Raw genomic sequence first — 25,658 nt, forward strand, 5'->3', positions numbered from 1 at the left:
ATAAAGTGTACATCTGCCCTGACCCTTACCCTACCATACACAACCATACACAACCATACACAACCATACACAACTATACACAACCGTACACACCTCAGCTGGTGTGTATGTATAAAGAAAATAATAATATTCGCGTTTTAGTGTAAATTTAAGGATCTTTGAAAGAAAGTATTAACGCCAATAATCAAATAATCAACTATCTATAAACCCATCTCGATAAGTTATTTACAAGTTAATGCAAAATAAACCAATCATGAAAAAAGTAAATATGCGACTACTAACCTAACCCAAACTAGAAAAACAAAATAATTGGCCACACAAAAAAAGTATTCAAATCATAAAATTTCGTAAAGGAATGTTCGTGTGACGTCACTACTTCTACATGACGCCATCTTGTGTTTACATTGTTTCATGGCGAATGAAACGTGACACATTAAGACACATGAGGATACGTGCGGACCACACACATGTGTCGGGGAGTGTCATGACACATGTTAGCGTGAGAGGCTATGGCAAGCTGTGCCTAGAATTGTTGGCATGTCGTAATTTGAGGGAATTTCCGCTTCCGCCAAATGGGCGGTCAAGACGGGGGTGTTTTGTCGTTCTTTTAGTTTATGACCTCCAAAAAAATTGACTTATGGGAAAGTTTTTCGTGCTAAGTAAATATTTCACTTGAAATATAAAATATCAACATTCTACACTCGTACTAACAGCTTCCTTCCACAGCATGAGTAACGTGAGACCCAAGTTACTCAGCATGAGTAGCCTAATACCCAGGTTACTCAGCATGAGTAATTATCCTGATACCCAAGTTACCTAACCTGAGTAATCTGATTACCAAGTTCCAAGGCCAGAGAACAACGCCCCTGAACTGGTTGATGATGACAGCGTCTGCCCCAAGGTTGTCCTTGCCGGCTGTCAGGTCACCGACCTAGCTTAGGCGCCAAGAACAACAGCAGCAGCAGCAGCAGCAGCAGCAGCAGCAAGAGAAGAAACCGCAGCATAAGCACAATAAGAAACATCAGCAGAAACAGCAGCAGCATCAGCAGAAACAGCAGCAGCATCAGCAGAAACAGCAGCAGCAGGGACAATAACAACTAGATCCAGAGCAGCAGCTTTAACAACAACAGCAGCAGCAGTGGGAAAGACAGAGCAAGAGGTTAGGTTGTCCTGGAAGGTTGTCCTGGAAGGTTGGCCTGGAAGGTTGGCCTGGAAGGTTGTCCTGGAAGGTTGTCCTGGAAGGTTGTCCTGGAAGGTTGGCCTGGAAGGTTGTCCTGGAAGGTTATCCTGGAAGGTTGGCCTGGAAGGTTGTCCTGGAAGGTTGGCCTGGAACCTTACTGGCTCTTGGTGTGGCTTGCAGCGTTGATCGCTTCCAGCGACCACTTACTCCCATCCCCGACCCACCTCTACCATACTACTCTTGAGGCTCTGCCGTTCAGGGAGGTGTTAAATAAACAACAATTCATTAGACACAAAGATTACCAGAAATTCAAGAAATGTTCGAACGTAATCAGTTTTGTGTCAGCCCGTCCTCCAAAGACCCAAAAGTGATTCCATACACCCGCCAAACCCCCTGTTTAAGAATGAAAAGCGGTTTACACACGACTCACTACTGATGACATTCGAACACTTCCGGAACAAGTGCTTCACTGACGAATTTTGTTCGAACCACAACGCTGTAAATGCTTCACCCACGTACTACAAATACAAATAATCTCCAACAGAACCTAAACACCTAACCTAACCTATGCCTATATATACATAATATGCTAATATATCATGATATTAATTTATATTTGAAAAAATTCCCGTTTTGAATGAACAGTATGTAAAAATTTATGAATGCGTCTGTGGGGTTGACCGCTGGATGTAATGGACTTTAGCCGAGGACGGGCTGTTTGTGTAAATTTTTTTCACTCATAAACGCACATAAAAGGGGGGTGTGGTGGCAGCTGAATTAACGTGCATTAGGCTAATTATATGGGAATAGGGTAATTGCCTCACTAAATGTCCCAGCGGAACACCAAAAAATGGGCAATGGGTTCACAATATGTAAATCAAATCCTAACCAATTCCGAACTAACCAATAAATATTTAACATTCCAAACAAAAAGCACAGAACGTAACCTAGTAATCTAGGTTAGTTAGGAAATAGGTATGATAGAGCCCAGTAGGCTAGGTTAGCTTAGTAGTAGGCTAACTAGGTTTCCAAGTTAGGAAATGTGATTTCCTAACTATACGCAAAATATGGCATAAATTAACATTAATATATTGTGTGTTGAAGCGAATATATTAATGCTCAAGGAAATTTTTTACAGAATTCTTGATGTCTAATGGATTCAAAGTTCGAAGCTGTTCGAAGCTGTCAGACGTAACCAGCTTCGTTCACTTTTAAGCTGAAGTGGCAACACTCCTTAAGTCAACGTTACCAACCATCTTAGCTAGACCTGACTCTCCATAAATACACAATATATGCAACAATGTTAATTTATATTTGAGACATCCAGGGGCCCCCCAGGGACCCCAGCGGCCACCAAGGACCACCAGGAACCCCCAGGGACCCCCAAAGACACTTGAAGATATTACACGACCACAGACCACATTCACTCCAAACATCTACCACCACCTACGGGGCTATTCATGCCCGTGCCACCTCTTGTGGTAGCTTAATCTTCATCAATCAATCAACCAATCTATATTTGATACAAGCAAAATATTGTTTCAACCCCGCATGAAAGATTCATCTTTTCAGATGGCTGTCAAATGATGATTCATTAATTTCTACGTAAATCACTCTTGAACTTACAGCTTGGGCTGAAGGATGGGTTGAAAGATCAGAGATTGATCTGATCAGGAAGAGTTATTCTCACCAAGAGATGTACCCAACTTGTCGGTGTAGATACTCCGACAAGTTTACTTTGGTCCTGAACTTTGTTGGTCAAAATTATTCATGCTGGTTGGCCAGAAAACTAGTGTGTTGGCCTTAATACCCTCCAGAAGTTGATAGGTCTTAAGTCCAACACCAAACCAGATTACTTTACTACATTTGTTCACCGCGCTGACGATGTTAAATGTAATTGTAATCTTTCTGCGGATTATTTAGGCACTTAGTTTCCACCTGTGTTCGTGTACAAATGTGCTACGTTGTTCTGCCCCGGTGTTCGTGTACAACCATGCTATGATGTAACATGGTTCTTTCTCTGTCCTGCCTTATTCTTGTTAACTTTATCATAGATTTCCAGGTTTGTCAGGCATGATTTCCTTTCTCTGAACCAATGTTGGTGTATGTGTATGTATGTTTGTGTGTGTGTGTGTGTGTGTGTGTGTGTGTGTGTGTGTGTGTGTGTGTGTGTGTGTGTGTGTGTGTGTGTTATAATTACCCACAAGGGACCTAAGAGAGGCCACCCGACGCTCTCTCTACAAGAGCTCGTTTAATAATGCCTACAAGCCTCCCCCGTCTCTCAGCAAGAGATGCACGTGACACACACACACACACACACACACACACACACACACACACACACACACACACACACACATACACACGCACACACACACACATCAAAACGTCAACATTTCTGAGTACAACCTCTATCGCGTTCAGGTGAAGGGATCTCGGTAATCCCCAGGAAACAAGCCTGACTATACACCAGGCTCCGAGGCAGGTATAATAGCGGCATTACCGCTTCCCTGAAATTTTATCACCGAAAGAATACAATTTTCACATGTAGACTAGAATTACCTTTTCAACCTTACGATTAAGTGAAGACTGCTTTGGCTCTGTGTCACGGAGATGCCCTGTTCTCGTGGGAGAGTGAGAGAGAGAGAGAGAGAGAGAGAGAGAGAGAGAGAGAGAGAGAGAGAGAGAGAGAGAGAGAGAGAGAGAGAGAGAGAGAGAGAGAGAGAGAGAGAGCCATCATGGCCATGCCTCTTTGCATTGAAAATATACCTCAGTCTATACCACAATATACCACACACACACACACACACACACACACACACACACACACACACACACATCCTCGTTTTTTTGGAGGGGACGGCTCTTATTTTTCAGAAGAAATTAACATCGTGAGTGCGTGGTGGCCAGGCGTGATGAGGGGAATGACAGGTGAAGCTCTCACAGCCGAGTACAGGTATTCTCAGGTGATGGATAGTCTAAGGTGATGTCCAGGACAGTCTCCAGTGTCCTGCAATCCTCTAAAGAAAAGTGAACGATTTGAGAAGGATGAAGGAATAGGTGCACATGATGATGTGTCCCTCCTCACAAGGTGCCAGGCATTTGCCCAGGTTTACCTGTGTCCTAACACCCCGTCTTCTCGAGTTACCACAACAGGCAGAAAATGGCGAACAAAAACACCCATTCAATAGCACAAAACTACACTTAATTACCAATCACTACAAAAACCATGTTCTCCTTACGAAAATTACATGTACTAATTATTTTTAGAAGCATACATGTTGTATATATTTACAGTATTCCACATACGTTTATTTTAAAAGAATACATTAAGGACAATACATTTCAAGACAATAGTATGAGAACATACAGGCTATTTAATTCTAGCATCCGGTATCAGTGTGCAGATAATAGCGTAATTTTGATAGTAATTTTCGAATTGATTAATACGCATTGATAACAATTGGGCCATAGCCTCAGGAGGTCGTCCTATCTGGCGACCCGTGACACTGGCTGTGGCACCATCACAACTACAACTGTAAAGGACTACAACAACGCCATAAACAGCTCACTTTAACACTTTCATCACAGTGAATGGCTCGTACCAATTTTCAGTGTCGTGACAAAACAACCCACAGTCCGGTTAAGCTGGGAAATAACCAAATCCATGGTGGGTGGAACTGAATTATGTTAACCGACCAGGTCACCTTGGCTAATACTATGAGCAGCCTTAATCCGTACAGTGAATTTTGGTAAAGACATATCGTCTTGCGAGTTACAATACACTTATTAATTAAAGTCGAATTGTGTGGTTTTGTTACAGGTGAGGTCAAGTCACCGTACTTACGAACTCCTCCGTATTACCAAAAAATCCTTCAAGTTAATTGTTTCCCAACGAACTATTAAAAGCAATATTCAGGAAAGTGTTAAACCTCTCCCTGGAAGATGACCAATGGGACCAAGCAACACTCCCAGCTGGACTCGGGGGATATAGGTACACGCAAGGCAACACAGATAGTACTGCATGCATCCTTATCCTCGACCAGTGAGTGCTGCAATGGGTCCTCCCAGAACATGTGAAAAACTTAACATTCATGATTCCCAAATTCACTGAAGGAGGCAGCCAATGGGATATTTTTGCTTGTTCCTCACCACGACCAACTTCTCCAATTATGAACAGACCCATTAAGATGGGTCATAGAGAATAAAATTCCCCTCAGGAATGCTGGAGGCAGTTTCTTGGAAAGATAAAGAATGCTTCCTCGCTGTGCAAGCCCTTCATGCTGGGGATGGCCTGTTATGTATCTCCAATCACTCTTTCGTTACCCGCCAGGCCTGCAGGGCGCTAAGTATTGGTGTTGCCCCTGCACCTTGCCGTCCTTATCACCAACCGAACACTGGTGTATGCGTCACCAGATCAATATGGGAGCCATGGTTTCGTCTGCCGTAAGTCAGAGGGAAAGACTGCTAGACATGAAGCAGTCAATGACATCACCAAGAGAAGTTTGGCAAGAGGCAAGTCTCCCGCACAAAGGAAGCTTCACATGCGCAGACCCGACAACAGGCACCAGCGCCCAGATAGAGTTACCCTTCAGCCATGGAGGATGGTAAACAGGTTGTGTGGGACTGCACGTGAGCATCTACACTAACTCACACAGCACACCACCCAAAGATATACTGTGGTACAGTGTATCTTTGGGTGGTGGGGTTGAAACCTTCAGAGAGGCTCAACCAGTCAACAAAGTACAGAGGCTCTGGATATTGTTACAGAGTCGTGCCTATAGGTCTAGAGACCCTGGGCGCCTGGGACAGGCCTGCAGGTATGTGAAGGTGGTGGGGAAGGGGACTTATCAGGCAACCCAGAGACCCCAAGAGCCGCCAATATCAGGTTCAGAGCCTCAATGACAATCCAGAGGGGAAATGCCAGCTGTATCTTGGGCACTCACCCCTCGCCTATGCAGAGATGGGTGGGGGGGGGTTCTCAACCAGTGAGTCCTGTATGTATGTATGTATGTATGTATGTATGTATGTATGTATGTATGTATGTATGTATGTATGTATGTATGTATGTATTCTGTAACACATTGTTATAAATGAAATATATACAAATAATAATAATTACAAATATAAAATTACGAGAGGGAGCCCCAAGATATACTACATAGGGAGAGAGAGCACCAGATGACCCAGCGTGGGCGGCGCCGCTCCCATTACCAGTGCCCAATAAAGGGAGCTAGAGAGGAGGGAAGGTCAAAGGTCAACACGCAGGTGAAGTGGGAAAGGTTAGCTAACTAAACCTCGAGACACAAAGGTTAGCTAACCCGAGATGAAGTGGAAAGGTCAGGAGTAATATATGTGTGTGTATTTACTATTTATGCCTGCAGGTTTCAGCTGTGAGCTCTTGGGCCCCGCCTTTCTAACCGTCAGTTGTCTAATGTATTAACTCTCAATCAATTTTCCTCTATTATATCTACTAGACATATTTCTAATACACACATACAAGTCCCCAGGATACAGCACGTGGCAGCCGTCTAACTCCCTGGTACCTATTTACTGCCAGGCGAATAGGCGCATTAGGTCAAAGAAGATGCCTATTAGTTTCTGCCTCGGCCAGGAATCGAACCCGAACCCTTAATACAACGACCCAAGAACTATCCACTTAGCCACGATCGAGGCTCCTGTGTGTGTGTGTGTGTGTGTGTGTGTGTGTGTGTGTGTGTGTGTGTGTGTGTGTGTGTGTGTGTGTGTGTGTGTGTGTGTGTGTGTGTGTGTGTGTAAAAGCATTACAGAGGGTACAAAAGGTCTTTATCAGACCCTAACGGAGATTATCACATAAACAATTCCATCTATCCTTCACGTCTTATAATTACCGTGTCAGCTAGTTACAGAGAATGCTCTAATGGCGCCCTTGTTTATGTGTCAAAGGACAGTTGAGCCCGTCTTCGGGAGCGGGACGGGGTAAGACAGGTGGCGGTGGACAGGGGGGCCAGTAACAGAGGACGGTGGAGTGGAGAGGGGAGTGGATAGTTGGGTAACCTGGGTTGGATCACGAGTTACCTCACCTATCCACCAAGAGTGAGGATTTTGATCTCAAATCCAACTGCTTCCGTACCACTACCATCACCACCAGTGTGGCCCAGCGACCTACAACATTACTACTACCACTACCACTGCCACTACCACTACCACTACTACCACTACCACTACCACTACCACTGCCACTACCACCACTACCACTACCACCACTACCACTACCACCACTACCACTACCACCACGCAGAAGCTTGCGACCTTGGTGTTAACATCAGGTTACAACAATTTCCATTACGTTGTAAGAGACAAACAAAACGAATTAACTGAACACATGTGAGGGCTGGTAATGTGTAACTGCAGAGGTGTTTGTGTGTCCCTGTGTGTTTGGTGGTGTGTGTGGTGGTGTTTGGTGGTGTGTGGTGGGGTGTGGAGGGGTGTGTGGTGGGGTGTGGTGGTGTGTGGAGGTGTTTGGTGGTGTTTGGTGGTGTGTGGTGGTGTGTGGTGGTGTTTGGTGATGTGTGGTGATGTGTGGTGATGTGTGGTGGTGTGTGGAGGTGTGTGGTGGTGTTTGGTGGTGTGTGGTGGTGTGCTTCCTTGCACATCACAAATATATATTAGTTCAGACTAGATGTTTTCAGTTTTTAATTTGTTATGTATCTTGATCCATTGTTGAAAGTGGAACTATGCAGCAAAGTTCTTTGTTGCATAGGTATTACAGACTAATGATTGTTGCAATGCGGATGCTCAAGTTGTAATAGCATCTAGCAAAGATACTATAGAAAATTTATGCAGCCATGTGGAATACATTGTTTTGAATACAGCATTGCGTTCAATCCTGGTAAATATATTTAACTGCCTTTAACTCATTAGACTCGTTTTATTCAGAATTTGAACGAACATACCTAATTGAACCTAATGCCTAATTGAAAGTAAAGTTAATTAAGAGTCAATGGCTTTCTTTGTGCGGTTATAGACGTAGGAAATACTGAAAGACACATCTTAGGTGTCCACACCTACACTTGAAGAAACAATTCATACACGAATGATATCGTTCTTATCTGAAGTGAATCATACAGCAAGGTGGTTTTTTTCAGGCATTCTCTTATCACTGACCACTCAACCTATGCCGGAAATTTGAACTTATCAGAATGTACAACTTAGGAATGAGTGTACATAATGGCTGAGCGGGTCTACAGTACAAGTGACTGATGGTGCAGTTGGCCTGGGTTCGTATCCCGGCCAGGGAGGATTGACTAGGCGCCAATCCCTGAATGTATGCCTCTGTTCACCCAGCAGTGATTGGATATCTGGTTGTTAAACGGCTGGAGGGGTTGTGTTGTAGACAAAACTAGTGGGTAAAACTTACCATGAGCTATGGGAAGGGAAATCGACTTGAGAATGGTCCAGGACGGACCGAAACGTCGTCGTCCCTTCACCTTTTAGTGTGTGGTCTGGTCAACTTACTTTAGCCACGTTATTGTGACTCATCGCCTGCATATGGGAAGGGAAAGGTCTGTTTTTGTACCCACCTGTGTAAACAGGAGTCCACAGCCGACTGTTCCTGTACCCACCTGTGTAAACAGGAGTCCACAGCCGTCTGTTCCTGTACCCAACAGTGTAAACAGGAGTCCACAGCCGTCTATTCCTGTACCCACCAGTGTAAACAGGAGTCCACAGCCGTCTATCCCTGTACCCACCTGTGTAAACAGGAGTCCACAGCCGTCTATTCCTGTACCCACCTGTGTAAACAGGAGTCCACAGCCGTCTATTCCTGTACCCACCAGTGTAAACAGGAGTCCACAGCCGTCTATCCCTGTACCCACCTGTGTAAACAGGAGTCCACAGCCGTCTATTCCAGTACCCACCTGTGTAAACAGGAGTCCACAGCCGTCTATCCCTGTACCCACCTGTGTAAACAGGAGTCCACAGCCGTCTGTTCCTGTACCCACCTGTGTAAACAGGAGTCCACAGCCGTCTGTTCCTGTACTCACCTGTGTAAAAAGAACAAAAGCAGTCAGCTATGAGAGCAGGGAGATCTCCAGTTGGATACTTGACATACAATAAATTCCTGTCAAAGAGTGATAACCTGCTGATAAGCAGTTCAAATCCTGTTTAAATTAAATCTCTTGATTGATCCTTAAGAGGTTAATCCCTGCGCCTCTGGAGTCTACCGGTGATGCACAGTACACAGCCGGTGACAATTTCTGTGTCTTCTTGACAGGTTTGTATATGTTGATTACCTTTCATATTGCATCTTATTGACTTTCTGCATTACCATTGTTACTTTATTCTATATAGGAACAGTGTCAGGAGTATTTTGTTCACTAGATTACTATGTACAAGGTATAATTGTAACAATCAGTTATAGGTTATTATGAGTTTTTTTTTTTTGGTTGACTAGTGACTATAATGTTCCTGAACCTTTGTGAACTACGGCGATTGTAAGCGTTTAAGTACACCGTTGAGGAATAATTTGTTATGATGTTAAGTTAACTTATTTCAATGATTCAGTGCTTCTACACACACACACACACAGTGGAGCCAACACCGGCACGCAAACACGGGCATCGAGCTGTATATTACGATGTTGCGAGGATAAACAAGACATCGTAGCGGCTATCGCAACCAAAGAAAGTAAGTAAGTAAGCACAATACATATAACAATAAACTGGTGTGTGACCGTAAAGGAATTAATTGATTTGGAGTTTGCCAGCTGACAAAATGGCATTAAACAGTTATTTATTTCCTGGTATGATCACAGTGTATCAAAGCGCACGCACGCACACACACACACACACACACACACACACACACACACACACACACACACACACACACACACACACACACACAAGGAAGAAGGGACAAACGTAAGCCACAAGCGGAGCATCAAAGACGGGTTGAAGGATCAGAAAATTTACAATAAGAGGGAAAAGCGGAAAAGTAACTTGATAACAATGTTAAGAGCGGAGTCCACACCACTCCAGATGACGACTGGAGGAGGAGCAGGGGATTAGACTGGAGGAGCAGGGGATTAGACTGGAGGAGCAGGGGATTAGACTGGAGTAACACAGAGATGATTATGACCCAATATAAGATGGTGTGAGAAACCTCACCTTGAGATTCCTGAACCATTTCCATGACCTCAGAGGATTGGAGAATGTCAGAATAACAAGAAATAAAATAATAAAGGAGGAACAAGAATTATTTACAACAGAGAGTCTGGACCGTGATAAACTCTGACGTTGGGGACTCGAAGAAAACAACAGACCGGTGAACGCACCCAATACGTCCCTCTTTTTAACTCAGTCCACCAAACCGTCAATATTACGGGGTGTTAATAGAAATTAAAACAGTTTAATACTGACATGTTAGAGGGCTTATTGGGGCTCGAACCAGCGGCTTCTGTGCACCGAGCATCAAATTTGTCGAAATTATTATTGTGTTGATTCTGGCAGATATTGTTTAGTGTTTCCCAAGGCCGTCTCCCTTCCTGACAGTTTTTTTTTTTCATTCACGTGTTGAGTCGGGTGTACATTTTTGTAGTCATTGTTCATGACTTTAGTTTACATTTATACTGTATTTCCTGCATCCTTAACTACTGTAACCCCAATCGGAACAAACCTGGACTAGTACCCACTTTCTTGGTACGATGACGTCACAAATAAAATAGCTAGAGTTGCCTAATAGGCCGAATTTTCCTGAAATGTAATTTTTTTAAGACATTTTTTGTTAAGGAATGATGAAATTTTTGTTTTTATATGACTGGGATTTTGTGAGTCAAAATTAAGCTAGAAATTTGACCAAACTTATAACCTAGCCTAACCAGCCTAACCAAGTCAGTAATTATTTGTTCTAATATACTAGATGGAGTAACCGGCGATGCCCGGGTCTGTGTCTGTCTGTCTGTCTCTCTCTGACAACACACAATTCTTGCACCCAACAAACACGCAGCAAACACACAACGTTAATTTCACCATTGTTACTTTGTTGTAACATTGTAACAACTTGTAGTCACGTTTTTTTTATTTAATACATTAGGCACATGTGCATTCGTGCAGCTGCCCTAGACTATATGAAGGGAGTACAGTGTGTGTCAAAAAGCTAGCTACGTGATGGTAAAAGTTCCCATCACACAGGATGGTTAGTCATACAGAGACATGTGATCAGTAGTCTGCACTGACAGACTCTGGTGCATTATGAGGATATCATCATCAACACAAGAGTGAATAAGGTAACGGTGATACTGTGTCTCCATCTCGCAGGATGGTTAGTCATACAGAGATGTGTGATAATGGCTCGAAAAAAATCTGGTAAAACTCTACGGAAAACCAGACCCCCATTTTACATCATACAGTCGTTTGTTGTCGCAATAGGAGCCAATTCTACTTAAGAAGGAGCATGGGGGGTCGATCATCCCAACATCACACATCCTGTAAGTGACATAATGCTTTAGCAGCGTATACAGCACCTCCCCTACACTACACTACCTCCCCTACACTACACTACCTCCCCTACACTACACTACCTCCCCCTACACTACACTACCTCCCCTACACTACACTACACTACCTCCCCTACACTACACTACCTCCCCTGCACTACACTACCTCCCCTACACTACACTACCTCCCCTCCCTCATGGAAAGAAAACGAGCTGGGATGTGTTCTACAGCTGAGGATAATTTGAGTCCTATCTTTTGTATATATATCAGTAAGCACTTCCACTATAATTATTAGACGCATTTATTAGTTTGAAATCCATATTAATTATCCATTATTATTTTATTTTATCCTAGAAACTTGGTGATCTTGTTGCTATAATAATCTGGATTAGTTTACCTAAACTAATCTAGATTAGTTTAGGATGACAATTTATTGCCCATCTTCTGACTTGTTCCAATTGGCCTCCTGTTAATTATCTCCTGTTATAGAAAACGGAGATCTTTAAGTTGTTGCTAAAGATTCGCTTCCTTGAACAAAAAGTTCCAAGTAGCACGGGCTATGGTGAGCCCGTAATGTTTTAAGGCTTTCACATTCTTCTCGGGTACTGATGGAGTCGTATTTACATCCCCTCTTGATGGGTCTTGTTAGTACAGTGGTCTGCGTTCTCAACTTACAGTCGGGGGATCCCGGGGTTGATCCCCGGGCGGGGCAGGTACGGTTGGGCTCGTTTCCTTCAAACTAATGCCGCTGTTCACCTAGCGTTATATAGGTACTCGGGAGTTAGGCAGCTGTTGTGGGTTGTATCCCAAAGGTGGTCAGTAGTTGGACCTAAACGAAAGCGCAGGCTTCCTGTCCCCTGACGGCAGGAAATAAGTATTAACGTTGTTAATTTTTTGATGTATTTTCTGTATTTCCTGTATATTGTTAAGACTTGAGAATGTCTGTAGTGCTTTCGACTTTAAGACTTAACTTGAAAACTTAATTGGACTTACACTGACCAGGGACAGGAAGACTGCTGGACTTATCCAGACCCCCCCCCCAACCGAGGCCAACTACTGACACGATGTGTGTGTGTGTGTGTGTGTGTGTGTGTGTGTGTGTGTGTGTGTGTGTGTGTGTGTGTGTGTGTGTGTGTGTACTCACCTAGTTGTGTGTACAACTAGGTGAGTACACCTAGTTGTGTGTGTGTGTGTGTGTGTGTGTGTGTGTGTGTGTGTGTGTGTGTGTGTGTGTGTGTGTGTGTGTGTGTGTGTGTGTGTGTGTGTGTGTTTATGTGTATGTGTGCGCGTGCGCGTGTGTGTATGTATGTATGTGTATGTGTGCGCGTGCGCGTGTGTGTATGTATATATGTATATGTGTGTGAGTGTGAGTGTGTGTCTGTGTCTTTGACAACTAAGCTAACCTCTCTGCCTTTTGCCAGGCAGCAGATGTTTATAAAACATTTAACATGCATTACAAAACATGTGCGTGCGCATTAATGAACGCATTGCAGCACTCCCGTCTATATATACACCCATCCAGTTGCTTGTATACATATTCAGCCGTGTCCCTATGCTAAGCCAAATTTTGGGATAGACGGAGACTTTTTGCATGGCGGTTATGGCGGTTATGGCGGTTATGGCGGTTGTGGCGGTTATGGCGCATGGCGGTTGCATGGCTTCTTTTTGCTATGGTGGTTACATTGTATCTTGGAACTATTTGCGGATCTTAGTTGCCCTCAAGTTGACCCGCCAAGCTCTAGGGCCGCCAGCGGTGGCAGTAGGAGTCTTAGACCAACTTTGAGAGTGTATAGAAGGACTATAGAGTCTATAATTTACTTTCAGTCACCTCTCATCCTTCCCTCTGACGCATGGGAGAGATGGGTACTGGATGAAGGGGGGAAAAGGGATAAGACCGGAAGGGATGGGATAGGGGGATGGGATAGGAGGAGGAGGAAAGGGGAGAGGGGGGGGGGTCTGGTGGAGGAGGGGACGGAGACATACGCACACACACAGACTTATAAACACGGGTCCTGAGCTGACATACTCAGTTGCCTCTTGGTCAGGGGAGAGAGTAGCGGGCCCCGACGTTCCACACACTCCTCCACGGGGCGTGACTTGTGGATACACACAGCCCAAGTCGGGGGTAAACAGCGTGATCGAACAAACACAAACTTTTTTTATAGTCTACCTGTATCCAACGGCATGAGTCGGTGTTCGTAAACTTGCTAATATCCGAACAGTAAACAAACTTTGTGTGTGTGTTCATTTGGGTCTTGACCGCGAACTGTCACTTCAAGACGAGCGACAGATCGGCTGACAGCGACTTGACAAGAAAAGGCAAAACAAATTGTCTTAAATCACCTGTGTTTCGGAGCAAACACAAACACAAAACGCCTGAAGGAAAGCCGTTATTAACACCACAACGGTAAACAGGTACGTTGTACAGCACTGTGTGTGTCTTTGTTTGTTGTTGTTGTGTACCCAACAGCAGCCTGTAATTGTTCTCTGGAACAAAAACAGATGAGGTACGACATCCACCTCACGACATCCTCCTGTTCATTAGGAGTCCTCATAAGTAATTATTACTGTGCCATTCTACCCGAAAAGGTAAGTGTTCTGATCCGTTATCTTTGGCTCCGCTCTCTTCCTGTTGTCAACGGGGGGTATTGCAACGGTACCGTACTCAACGGGGGTATTACAACGGTACCGTACTCAACGGGGGGTATTACAACGGTACCGTACTCAACGGGGGGTATTACAACGGTACCGTACTCAACGGGGGGTATTACAACGGTACCGTAGTCAACGGGGGGTATTACAACGGTACCGTAGTCAACGGGGGTATTACAACGGTACCGTAGTCAACGGGGGTATTACAACGGTACCGCAGTCAACGGGGCATATTACAACGGTACCTTACTCAACGGGGGGTATTACAACAGTACCGAATTTCTATATCGTCTGTTAAATGCCTGTTAACAGTGACTGTTGTTACTGTTGGGTTAAGGACTTTATATATCTTGGTTTATTTCTGATAAACAGTAAACTGAACAACAGTCGCATTAACAGTAATGACGGCAACGGTGGGTACCCACTCCGTCTGTGAGAGTGACGGCGGGTACCCACTCCGTCTGTGAGAGTGACGGCGGGTACCCACTCCGTCTGTGAGAGTGACGGCGGGTACCCACTCCGTCTGTGAGAGTGACGGTGGGTACCCACTCCATCTGTGAGAGTGACGGCGGGTACCCACTCCGTCTGTGAGAGTGACGGCGGGTACCCACTCCGTCTGTGAGAGTGACGGCGGGTACCCACTCCGTCTGTGAGAGTGACGGCGGGTACCCACTCCGTCTGTGAGAGTGACGGCGGGTACCCACTCCATCTGTGAGAGTGACGGCGGGTACCCACTCCGTCTGTGAGTGACAACGGTGGGTACCCACTCCGTCTGGGAGAGTGACGGCGGGTACCCACTCCGTCTGTGAGAGTGACGGCGGGTACCCACTCCGTCTGTGAGAGTGACGGCGGGTACCCACTCCGTCTGAGAGTGACGGCGGGTACCCACTCCGTCTGGGAGAGTGACGGCGGGTACCCACTCCGTCTGTGAGAGTGACGGCGGGTACCCACTCCGTCTGTGAGAGTGACGGCGGGTACCCACTCCATCTGTGAGAGTGACGGCGGGTACCCACTCCGTCTGTGAGTGACAACGGTGGGTACCCACTCCGTCTGGGAGAGTGACGGCGGGTACCCACTCCGTCTGTGAGAGTGACGGCGGGTACCCACTCCGTCTGTGAGAGTGACGGCGGGTACCCACTCCGTCTGTGAGAGTGACGGCGGGTACCCACTCCGTCTGTGAGTGACAACGGTGGGTACCCACTCCGTCTGTGAGTGTGACGGTGGGTACGCACTCCGTCTGTGAGAGTGACGGCGGGTACCCACTCCGTCTGTGAGAGTGACGGCGGGTACCTACTCCGCCTGTGAGAGTGACGGTGTTCACTGTTCACTGTAATAGGAGTTCTACTCTCCATCATGACCTGATTCATTCTGCCTTTCACACTCTCACATAATCTCCCTCACCCCTTCCCTCCCACACTCTCCCCTCCCCCTCCCACTCTCTCCCTCACGCCGCTATCCCACGATGTGTTTACTGTGTGGGAGAGAGAGTTTGTCGTGATCCCCTACTCTGTATCTCTCTCTCTCTCTCTCTCTCTCTCTCTCTCTCTCTCTCTCTCTCTCTCTCTCTCTCTCTCTCTCTTCTCCCCCCACACCCCTTTCCCATCCCATCCCATCCCCCTCTCACTACGCGTCTCTCTCTCTCTCTCTCTCTCTCTCTCTTCTCCCCCCACACCCTTTCCCATCCCATCCCCCTCTCACTACGCGTCTCTCTCCCTCCTCTCCCCCTCCTTCCATCTCTGTTCCACCCCTCCCCCCCCCACTCCATCTATCACAAGGTATTGTGGTATATTGTTTACTCGTGGACTTTCCAGTCATCCCATCCCCCCTTCCACACCCCGCCCAGGGCCTCCCTGACCTGATCAACCAGGCTGTCTGTTCTAGCTACAACTCGACCAGGGGGTTGAGTGAAGGCCTGTAGGCAACGTTAGGTAACAACCCGAATTTCAGCTGTTACGATAGTTATTGTTCATTGTTGATGTTAGTTATGTAATGATTGATGTTAAATCTGCATGCGTGAGGTTAATTCCCACTGGATGAGGTTAATTCTGTCCTGATGAGGTTAATTCTGTCCTGAGGAGGTTAATTTTGTCCTGGTGAGGTTAATTATGTCCTGATGAGGTTAATTCTGCCTGGATAGCTTTATTTCTACCTAGGGTGGTGTTAAACAAGAATGTTATCATAAACTGCATGACCCTCTGAACGTGTGGTCATAAGCTGTGTGCATATAATAGTCAATACATTAACAACAGTTCAGATGAGAACAGAAAGCTGGCAGACATATAGTCAGTACTGAGAGGGAGATAAACGAGGCAATTCAACTCCAGTTAAGTAAACGAAGAACTGGTGATTTATGTCACTTGGGGAGGGGGGGGGGTAAAGAAGATGGAGAGGTGTAGGTGAAAGAAAAGGTTGTGTGGAAATGTGGAATATAATGGGTTAGGGTTGCAGGCGGGCTGACCGCCTCGCTGACACAATGGGTGAGTGTTTGGTAGGATTCAGACATTCAGATGTTACATTATTAAGACCACTCAGTAGCTCGGTTGGTAGAGCTACGGCTTCACACGCCTGGGGTCCACGGTTCGAGTCTACTAGTGCCCAGGTGGATGGAATTCAGATGATAAGTGTACTGGAGATTCTATATGTTCTCTCCTCCTTCCTATATCTCTCCCCCTTCGCTTCGCCTACTTATTCCTGCCTACATCCTGCCTTCCCCTCCCTCATTCCCTCCCTTTTTCTCCCTCAAGTCCAGCCCTTCCCTCACCTCTTTAGTCGTGTACCCAGGGCCCCTTCTGCCCCCCCCCCTCCCTCCGTGCCTTAGTAAATATTTACGTCAGTGGTTGGTCTTGTAAAACACGGCCGCCTCCCAGGGCAAACATTTACAAAGGTGAGCCCATGAATGGAGCCGGGCACAAAGGGTGTGTGTGTGTGTGTACTCAGTACTTGCCTAGTTGTGCTTGTGGAGGCTCAGGATTAGCTCTTGGGTCTCGGCTCCTGACCCTCGATCAACTCTCTATGTTGGACGGATGGAAATTAATGTTTGTATTGTAGTTAGCATTGTGAAGACACTCCGTGCCTGGAGTATGGTGTCTGCCTCCACCACCTGGAACTGTGTGACTGTGAACCCCCCCCCCCCATGTACCGTGTGACTGTGACCCCCTCGTGTACCGTGTCACTGTAACCCCCCCGTGTACCGTGTGACTGTGACCCCCCATGCACCGTGTGACTGTAAACCCCCCCCCCATGTACCGTGTGACTGTAACCCCCCCCCCGTGTACCGTGTCACTGTAACCCCCCTCCCCCGTGTACCGTGTGCTCCTCGAGTATTCCTTGTACTTCACACCTTTCATGTCTGGTGCTATTCCTCTGGTCTTTCTACAGCTTCCTCTAGTATTTGACGAGAAATGGAGTCCACGCTGGCGATGCATTTACCACAAAATGGTCTGACGTATGATTCATTGATAAGATTTCTAAAGACTGCCCTATGTGAGGGGCCAACGTTGCATACGCCGCTGGTGACTATTGGTTACTGTGTGTCTCAATAGACATGGTTAGATATGAAGTCAATCTCCGTTTACCATCTTAGAAGGTACCAATATGTCCGAATTTACTTCCCAAGACAAAGACACTAATCACACATCAAATTGTCGTTAAGTGAACACTAATTTACGTCACACTAATTAGCTTTTTCCCTGAAAAATATGTCAGACTTCTTCCCTGTCACCGAGAGTGTCACACCACGGCCCTGAGGAGCGTGACAAGGAAGGGAGGGGGGGGTCGTTTGATGATGGGGTGGAGGGAAGGGTTTGAAGGGGAGGAGGGAGAGGGGGAGGGCAGGAGGGAGAGGGGGAGGGGGGTGCAGGAGGGAGAGGGAGAGTGCAGGAGGGAGAGGGGGAGGGCAGGAGGGAGAGAGGGAGGGCAGGAGGGAGAGGGGGAGGGCAGGAGGGAGTGGGAGAGGGAAGGAGGGGGAGGGCAGGAGGGAGTGGGAGAGGGAAGGAGGGGGAGGGCAGGAGGGAGAGGGAGAGGGAAGGAGGGGGAGGGCAGGAGGGAGTGGGAAAGGGAAGGAGGGGGAGGGCAGGAGGGAGAGGGGGAGAGCAGGAGGGAGTGGGAGAGGGAAGGAGGGGGAGGGCAGGAGGGGGAGGGCAGGAGGGAGGGCAGGAGGGAGAGGGAAGGAGGGAGAGGGGGAGGACAGGAGGGAGAGGGGGAGGGCAGGAGGGAGAGAGGGAGGGCAGGAGGGAGAGGGGGAGGGCAGGAGGGAGAGGGGGAGGGCAGGAGGGAGAGGGGGGAGGGCAGGAGGGAGAGAGGGAGGGCAGGAGGGAGAGGGGGAGGGCAGGAGGGAGTGGGAGAGGGAAGGAGGGGGAGGGCAGGAGGGAGAGGGGGAGGGCAGGAGGGAGAGGGGGAGGGCAGGAGGGAGTAGGAGAGGGAAGGAGGGGGAGTGCAGGAGGGAGAGGGGGAGGGCAGGAGGGAGTGGGAGAGGGAAGGAGGGGGAGTGCAGGAGGGAGAGGGGGGAGGGCAGGAGGGAGAGGGAGAGGGGGTGGGGGAGGGAGGGGGTGAGAGGGGCAGCTTCTGGCGTCAGTGGTACAAAAACTTAAGATGCCAGAGTGTGTGCAAGACTATAACAGAGTGACGTCACCTTAGTAACGACAACAACGCATGTCATTTTCAAATTTGAATTTTCAAACCTACTAATTACGCGGCCCTTAGGCCTATGGGCCTTTGGCTGGCTGGACTTATGATACCTCTCAGGTAGGCCCAATTATTTCACTCGTAATTACACAATCAGCAGTGATCAACGGTGATGGTGTGACATAATCCACAACCATCGCCTTGTCCACCGTGTCTGGAGTATTTTCCATGTCGTGATCTGGTTTCCTCGGCTGCATTTTGGCTTGGCTCAAGGGTGAGCTTCAGTACCCCTAAGCTTATCTTCATATCCAAGAGATGTTCTTAATGTATTCCCTGATTTACAACCACCTCAACCGCCGCAGTTAAGAGAGTCCCAGCCTCGTCTGGGTACAAGTGACAGGATGAACAATCCCAGCGGGGTTTCTTTCTATGGAGGAAGGGGAGTGGATTGTATATGTTACTATAGCATGTACAATACCCCCCCCCCCTTCCCTATAGGATGAGAGACACTACCCAGTAAACTCGCCCTTCGAGGCAAAATGTTTTTTTTTTTTTGCTGGACGAGATTGGCGTGAGAATGGTGGCAGACTTGTGTCCAGGCAGATTTTGTTTGTTAAGGGGGGGAGGGTAAAACAGATATAGGTCTGGGATGGGGGGAGAGAGAGAGAGAGAGAGAGAGAGACAGAGAGAGAGAGAGAGAGAGAGAGAGAGAGAGAGAGAGAGAGAGAGAGAGAGAGAGAGAGAGATACACAACGAAATGAATAATTTCTATTATATAAAATAATAACATTACTGTCCAAATGAGCCACAGAGACATTAGAAAGAACTTTTTCAGTGTCAGAGTGGTTAACAAATAAAATGCATTAGACAGTGTTGTGGTGGAGGCTGACTCCATACACAGTTTCAAGTGTAGATATGATAGAGCCCAACAGGCTCAAGAACCTGTATACCAGTAGATTGACGATCGAGAGGCGGGACCAAAAAGCCAAAGCTCAACCCCCGCAAGCACAACAAGGCGAATACATCGTGTCAGCGAGGCGGACAGTCCGCCTCCTATCATAACTCACACTATATTCCTCACGTACACCACTTACTGCTAACTTAAGTAATGAATACATTGTGGCTGTTGTGTTTTATTTAATATTCTTGCATTGGAGTTCTTTGTCGTCGAATCTAGTCTTGGAGTTTTGGATGGAGGTGGTTTCCTCGACTTCTGCTTTCAGTGCATTTCTCTATTTGACCATCGTGCAATTTCCATACATTTCTTAGACTCGCTTGCTTTTCCAGCTTCTGCCTATTTCCTCCTGTCCTACTTTCTCTCACTTTAATGCGCCTATTTTTGTTTACCTCGTCTATTTCCCTCAGTATCTTGTATGTGGTGATCATTTTCCAGTTTTTCCTGCTCTCCTGTAATGGCGTATTTGGTTCGCTTAACCTGTCCTCGTAGCTTAGCTCTGTTTTATTGTGGGCTCCTAATCTTGTTACAAATCTCGGCACTTTTAACATTTTGGTCTTGTGCTTTACGATGTGCGGGTTCCAAGTCGGTGCTGCATATTCTGGTCTCACGTAGGTTGTACAGATTGCCCATGTGGTTATACATTGAATAAATCAGAGTGCCAAATGTCTGATTCAACTGGATGATGAAAGACGAAGAGCAGTACGTTATACAGCGAAGGATAGCATATACTATGCTATCCTTCGCTGGTTAGTTATCCTTTCACTGACTTTGCAAAACCTCAATGGCATAGAGGTTTGCTAAGTCAAAGGATCGTTCTAGGTCCTATAACGAGTTTTTAAATATCCAAAGTTAGAAAACGCAGTTAGTAGGTTCTGACTGCTCCTGAAATACTTGTATACTGGAATGAAATGAAAGGGACCAAAGCCCGGGGCCCTTGAGGACCCCCAGTGACTGTAGCACCATTTAGGTTAATGGTGCCTCCAGGACTGGTGCCATAGAGCAGCTTCCAAGAATAGTGCCACGGTCTGTGATCGGTGAGAGCCAGGAAGTGTACATAATAGCACTCTCCCTGTGATGGAGAGTGTCAGGAAGTGTACAAGCACTCTCCCTGTGATGGAGAGTGTCAGGAAGTGTACAAGCACTCTCCCTGTGATGGAGAGTGTCAGGAAGTGTACAAGCACTCTCCCTGTGATGGAGAGTGTCAGGAAGTGTACAAGCACTCTCCCTGTGATGGAGAGTGTCAGGAAGTGTACAAGCACTCTCCCTGTGATAGAGAGTGTCAGGAAGTGTACAAGCACTCTCCCTGTGATGGAGAGTGTCAGGAAGTGTACATCATAGCACCTCCCTGTGATAGAGAGTGTCAGGAAGTGTACAAGCACTCTCCCTGTGATGGAGAGTGTCAGGAAGTGTACAAGCACTCTCCCTGTGATGGAGAGTGTCAGGAAGTGTACAAGCACTCTCCCTGTCATGGAGAGTGTCAGGAAGTGTACAAGCACTCTCCCTGTGATGGAGAGTGTCAGGAAGTGTACAAGACACTGCCACAACAGCTGCTGCATCACAAGGTCTGACTGGGGGGAGGGAAGCAGACCACACCGGGACCAAAATGTCAAGTGTCATGCCAGAAGTGGTGGTGTAAGACGCTGGAACACATCACCCAGACCTACCCCCACACCGCGGGTCTGTGCGTCCACAACGCCTGCCCTCTACAGGCCTTGTGAACGGATAACTCTCTTTCCGGAGGGTTTCCTGCGCCACACTATCCGCTATCCAACCGATTCTGGGAGAATAACTTGACATGGAGCGATGTTCCAGTCCTGGAGGGTGACTGTGGCGCCAGTCCTGGAGACTGTCTGTGGCGCCAGTCCTGGAGACTGTCTGTGGCGCCAGTCCTGGAGACTGTCTGTGGCGCCAGTCCTGGAGACTGTCTGTGGCGCCAGTCCTGGAGGGTGTCTGTGGCGCCAATCCTGGAGGGTGTCTGTGGCGCCAGTCCTGGAGGGTGTCTGTGGCGCCAGTCCTGGAGGCTGTCTGTGGCGCCAGTCCTGGAGGCTGTCTGTGGCGCCAGTCCTGGAGGGTGTCTGTGCCGCCGGTCCTGAACACACTCAATGTTCTCCTGAACACACTCAATGTTCAGTAATGTTTACACTCACACATTCGAGACACTCAACATTTAACATTGACGTTGGTGTTCTGTTGGTTTTAATCCTTCTCGTCCTTACTTGTTTTCTTTATTCTTCCCTACGTTATCCTTATTTTTCTGTATACCCCACATCTTAATCTTCTCTTATTGTATATTTTCTTAATCTTTTCTCCCTATTAATATGTTCGTCTTTCTTCCTACCTAACATATATACATAATGTTAATTATCCCAGTCTAACATTAACAATGCCACAATAGGAGTATACATCAAAATGTGATATACACGTAGAGGTATACCAGACTTAATACATCTATATACACTGAGAGCTTTGTTTTACTGCTCTGCAATGTTCAGGATATACTTGCTGGTTGGGTCTTAATAACCCTCTAGAGGTTGGTTAGGCCATAAGCCCAACAGTAAACCCAAACAGTAAACTTGAGGATGAGGTAACCAGGGGGCCAGATTCACGAAGCAGTTACGCAAGTACTTACGAACGTGTACATCTTTCCTCAATCTTTGACGGCTTTGGTTACATTTATTAAACAGTTTACAAGCATGAAAACTTCTTCCCAATCAACTGTTGTTATTGTTATAAACAGCCTCCTGGTGCTTCGGAGCTGTTTAATAATTGTAAACAAAGCCGCCAAAGATTGAGGAAAGATGTTAACGTTCGTAAGTACTTGCGTAACTGCTTCGTGAATCTGGCCCCAGGTCTACACTCTTCGGGCCTTCACCACTCGAGGTCCCAAACCACTGTGGTGGTTTCGGATGATGCCGGCTGCAACTCTCACCACGCGGAGAGTGGTGAGGAACCCACAGAAATCACAATTGCGTGATGCATCAAATGAACAAATCCACAAGGACCGTGACGAGGATTCGAACCTGCGTCCGAGAGCATCCCAGACGCTGCCTTAATCGACTGAGCTACGACTGAGCTAGTCTGGGATGCTCTAGGACGCAGGTTCGAATCCTCGTCACGGCCCTTGTGGATTTGTTCACCTGAAGATTATCAGAGAAGATAATACTCTCTTGCGGTCAGGTCCACGGCCCCGTCTACGGGTACTTGGTCGCCGAAGGGGTAGTTAGTTCGGTCATTTAAGCGTCGGAAGGACTTTATAGCTCTCGTCGGCTTTCTTACGAAGGCGTCTGGATCCGGACCGATAGCAACAGTTAGTGATGTCATCTCTGTTAGTGGTGACTTCTTGGTGGTGGCCTCGCCGGCATCTTGGAGGTCCCAAGGGCGAGTACGAGACGCTAGGGTGAGGGGCGGAGAGCCTCACCTCACCGGATAAGACACTCCTTCATTATTCACGTCAGCTGGACAATCATTATATCTGTGAGGACACATCATCTTGACACAATACGGGCTATTCATGCCCGTGCCACCTCTTGGGTGACTTAATCTTCATCAATCAATCAGCTAGACAAGTCACTCTCGGCTCAAGAGAAGTGCGTCCATTCTCAGTTTACAGTTATTGTTGCTGTTGACTGACAGTCAGTCGTCAAACACTTCAACCGTCCAGTTAAGGGGGACACATTCTGTCACAATTATTTACTGTTAGCTCTGCTCAGAACTCGGAATTGTTGAAATAAATAAGTTGACCTTGCTTCAGTGGCTGTCCTGTGGCCATGAGAGGTAAGAATCTTATTACTTTCATTCTTGGGAGATGAAACACCTTTGGTGTAGGTCAGCCTGCGGCCTTCTTGTGGCATCTGGGTGTAGGCCGCGATTCACGGCAACGGTGAAAATTAATTGCAATATACGAGAAACTTGTATGTTTTCTAGCAAGAGTAATCAACTGTTGATTCAGGGGAAAAGATGGAAAAAAAATCCTTTGTTATATGCGAAATTTAGAGAGGTGACAAGCACGGGGTCAAGGTTTGAAAGTGTTTGGTGGAGGAGGAAAGGTTTCGAGTAGCCTTCTTGTTCCATAGTGTTGGTGGCTACCTGGGTCGTGGCGCCCACTACCTGGCTCCCAGTGTGGGCGGCCCCATGACCCGGCTCCCAGTGTGGGCGGCTCCATGACCCGGCTCCCAGTGTGGGCGGCCCCATGACCCGGCTCCCAGTGTGAGCGGCCCCATGACCCGGCTCCAGTGTGGGCGGCTCCATGACCCGCCTCCCAGTGTGGGCGGCTCCATGACCCCGGCTCCCAGTGTGGGCGGCTCCATGACCCGCCTCCCAGTGTGGGCGGCTCCATGACCCCGGCTCCCAGTGTGGGCGGCTCCATGACCCCGGCCCACAAATCTTAAAATGCCGCCATGGGCCACAGTTTGGAATTTGCCCCTCGCGTCTGTGTGTGTGTGTGTGTGTGTGTGTGTGTGTGTGTGTGTGTGTGTGTGTGTAATACGAGCGCGCACACTCCCGCACCCAAAACCCCGGGACTGGAGCTTCGGGGGGTCGAAGACGTGACATTTAGATGGAGATAAGCCACCTGGGTCTTCATCATACCACAAAGCCATTGGGAAGAAAAGAAGGCTTATTGCAGAGCAGATAGCGGCAGAGATACCTCGATACTGTGTACTTGACTCTCTCTTCTCTCTCTCTCTCTCTCTCTCTCTCTCTCTCTCTCTCTCTCTCTCTCTCTCTCTCTCTCTCTCTCTCTCTCAAACTTGCACTACCCTGGAGGCAGACCACGTGAGGTGTGTGAACACGAGTCCACCCAGGGTTCGTGTCCCGACCAGCAAGCATTGTTTACAATCCTTATAACTATCCCCTCTCTCTCTCCACCCCAGCAGTAATTGGGTACGACCTTGGGTTGTAAACCGAAGAGCGAGTCGTGTTCCAGGGAAGCCCCTAGAGGGTATATACCATGAAGTATAGGAGATAGAAGCTCTCGGTCTACTTATAGGAGACACGAGTCGTCTGTTCCTGTACCCACTTGTGTAAAAAAAATATATAAAAAAGGGGCGAGGTGACTAGCACATCTCGGGGTATTCCCCGTGTGTGTGTGTGTGTGTGTGTGTGTGTGTGTGTGTGTGTGTGTGTGTGTGTGTGTGTGTGTGTGTGTGTGTGTGTGTGTGTGTGTGTGTGTGTCTTAAAGGTTACATAACCCACCTTAAGAATTTGGCGCATCATTAACCGTGTGAAGAATTAGGTCAGTATTACCTGCCGTGGGTGGTGATAAGATGGTGATGGTGATAGTGGTGATGGTGATGGTGATAGTAGTGATAGTGATGGTGCTCAGAGCCGGGTTTATAAGAGAGCAAAAGGTACATTTGCCTCCCCCCCCCCCCCCAAGACTTCTTTTACATATAATAATTATAAAATTGGTTTTATTAAAAAATATATGAACAAAATGAGTTTGGGGGCTTCAGAAAATGGAATGACCGGTGACGCCAAAATTACATCTGAGATTTGGATGTTTTACCATTAATAAACATCGGGGAAAATTTATTATATATATATATATATATATATATATATATATATATATATATATATATATATATATATATATATATATATATATATACATATATACAGTATATATATATATATATACAGGGTTACCACCTCTGGTGCAATGGTAGGGACCCACGGCCTCGGAGAAGAAAATAAAGGGTATTCAGAGAAGACCTTGTGGATTCTCAATGAACAGTTTAATATTTTCTTCTCCTATTCTTTTTTT

At 47.0% G+C, this 25,658-nt stretch overlaps 2 protein-coding genes across 5 annotated transcripts in view; one reads left to right on the forward strand and one right to left on the reverse strand.

Moving 5' to 3' along the window:
- Positions 1-25,658, reverse strand: part of Sbp2 (SECIS-binding protein 2) — a 132,499-nt gene that overhangs the window by 72,089 nt on the left and 34,752 nt on the right. The window lies entirely within an intron of this gene.
- LOC123774760 (G-protein coupled receptor Mth2) overlaps positions 13,663-25,658 on the forward strand; it is a 53,612-nt gene continuing 41,616 nt past the window's right edge. For 2 of the 4 annotated variants that reach the window (XM_045769340.2, XM_045769341.2), the window contains exon 1: positions 13,663-14,073. The gene's annotated coding sequence lies outside the window, so the exon portion shown is untranslated. The remainder of the gene's footprint in view (positions 14,074-25,658) is intronic. The other 2 variants (XM_045769339.2, XM_045769338.2) reach the window with 2 other exon arrangements.

The sequence above is a fragment of the Procambarus clarkii genome, chromosome 68 (genome assembly GCF_040958095.1).
Source record: "Procambarus clarkii isolate CNS0578487 chromosome 68, FALCON_Pclarkii_2.0, whole genome shotgun sequence".
In the NCBI taxonomy this organism is placed as follows: Eukaryota; Metazoa; Arthropoda; class Malacostraca; order Decapoda; family Cambaridae; genus Procambarus; species Procambarus clarkii.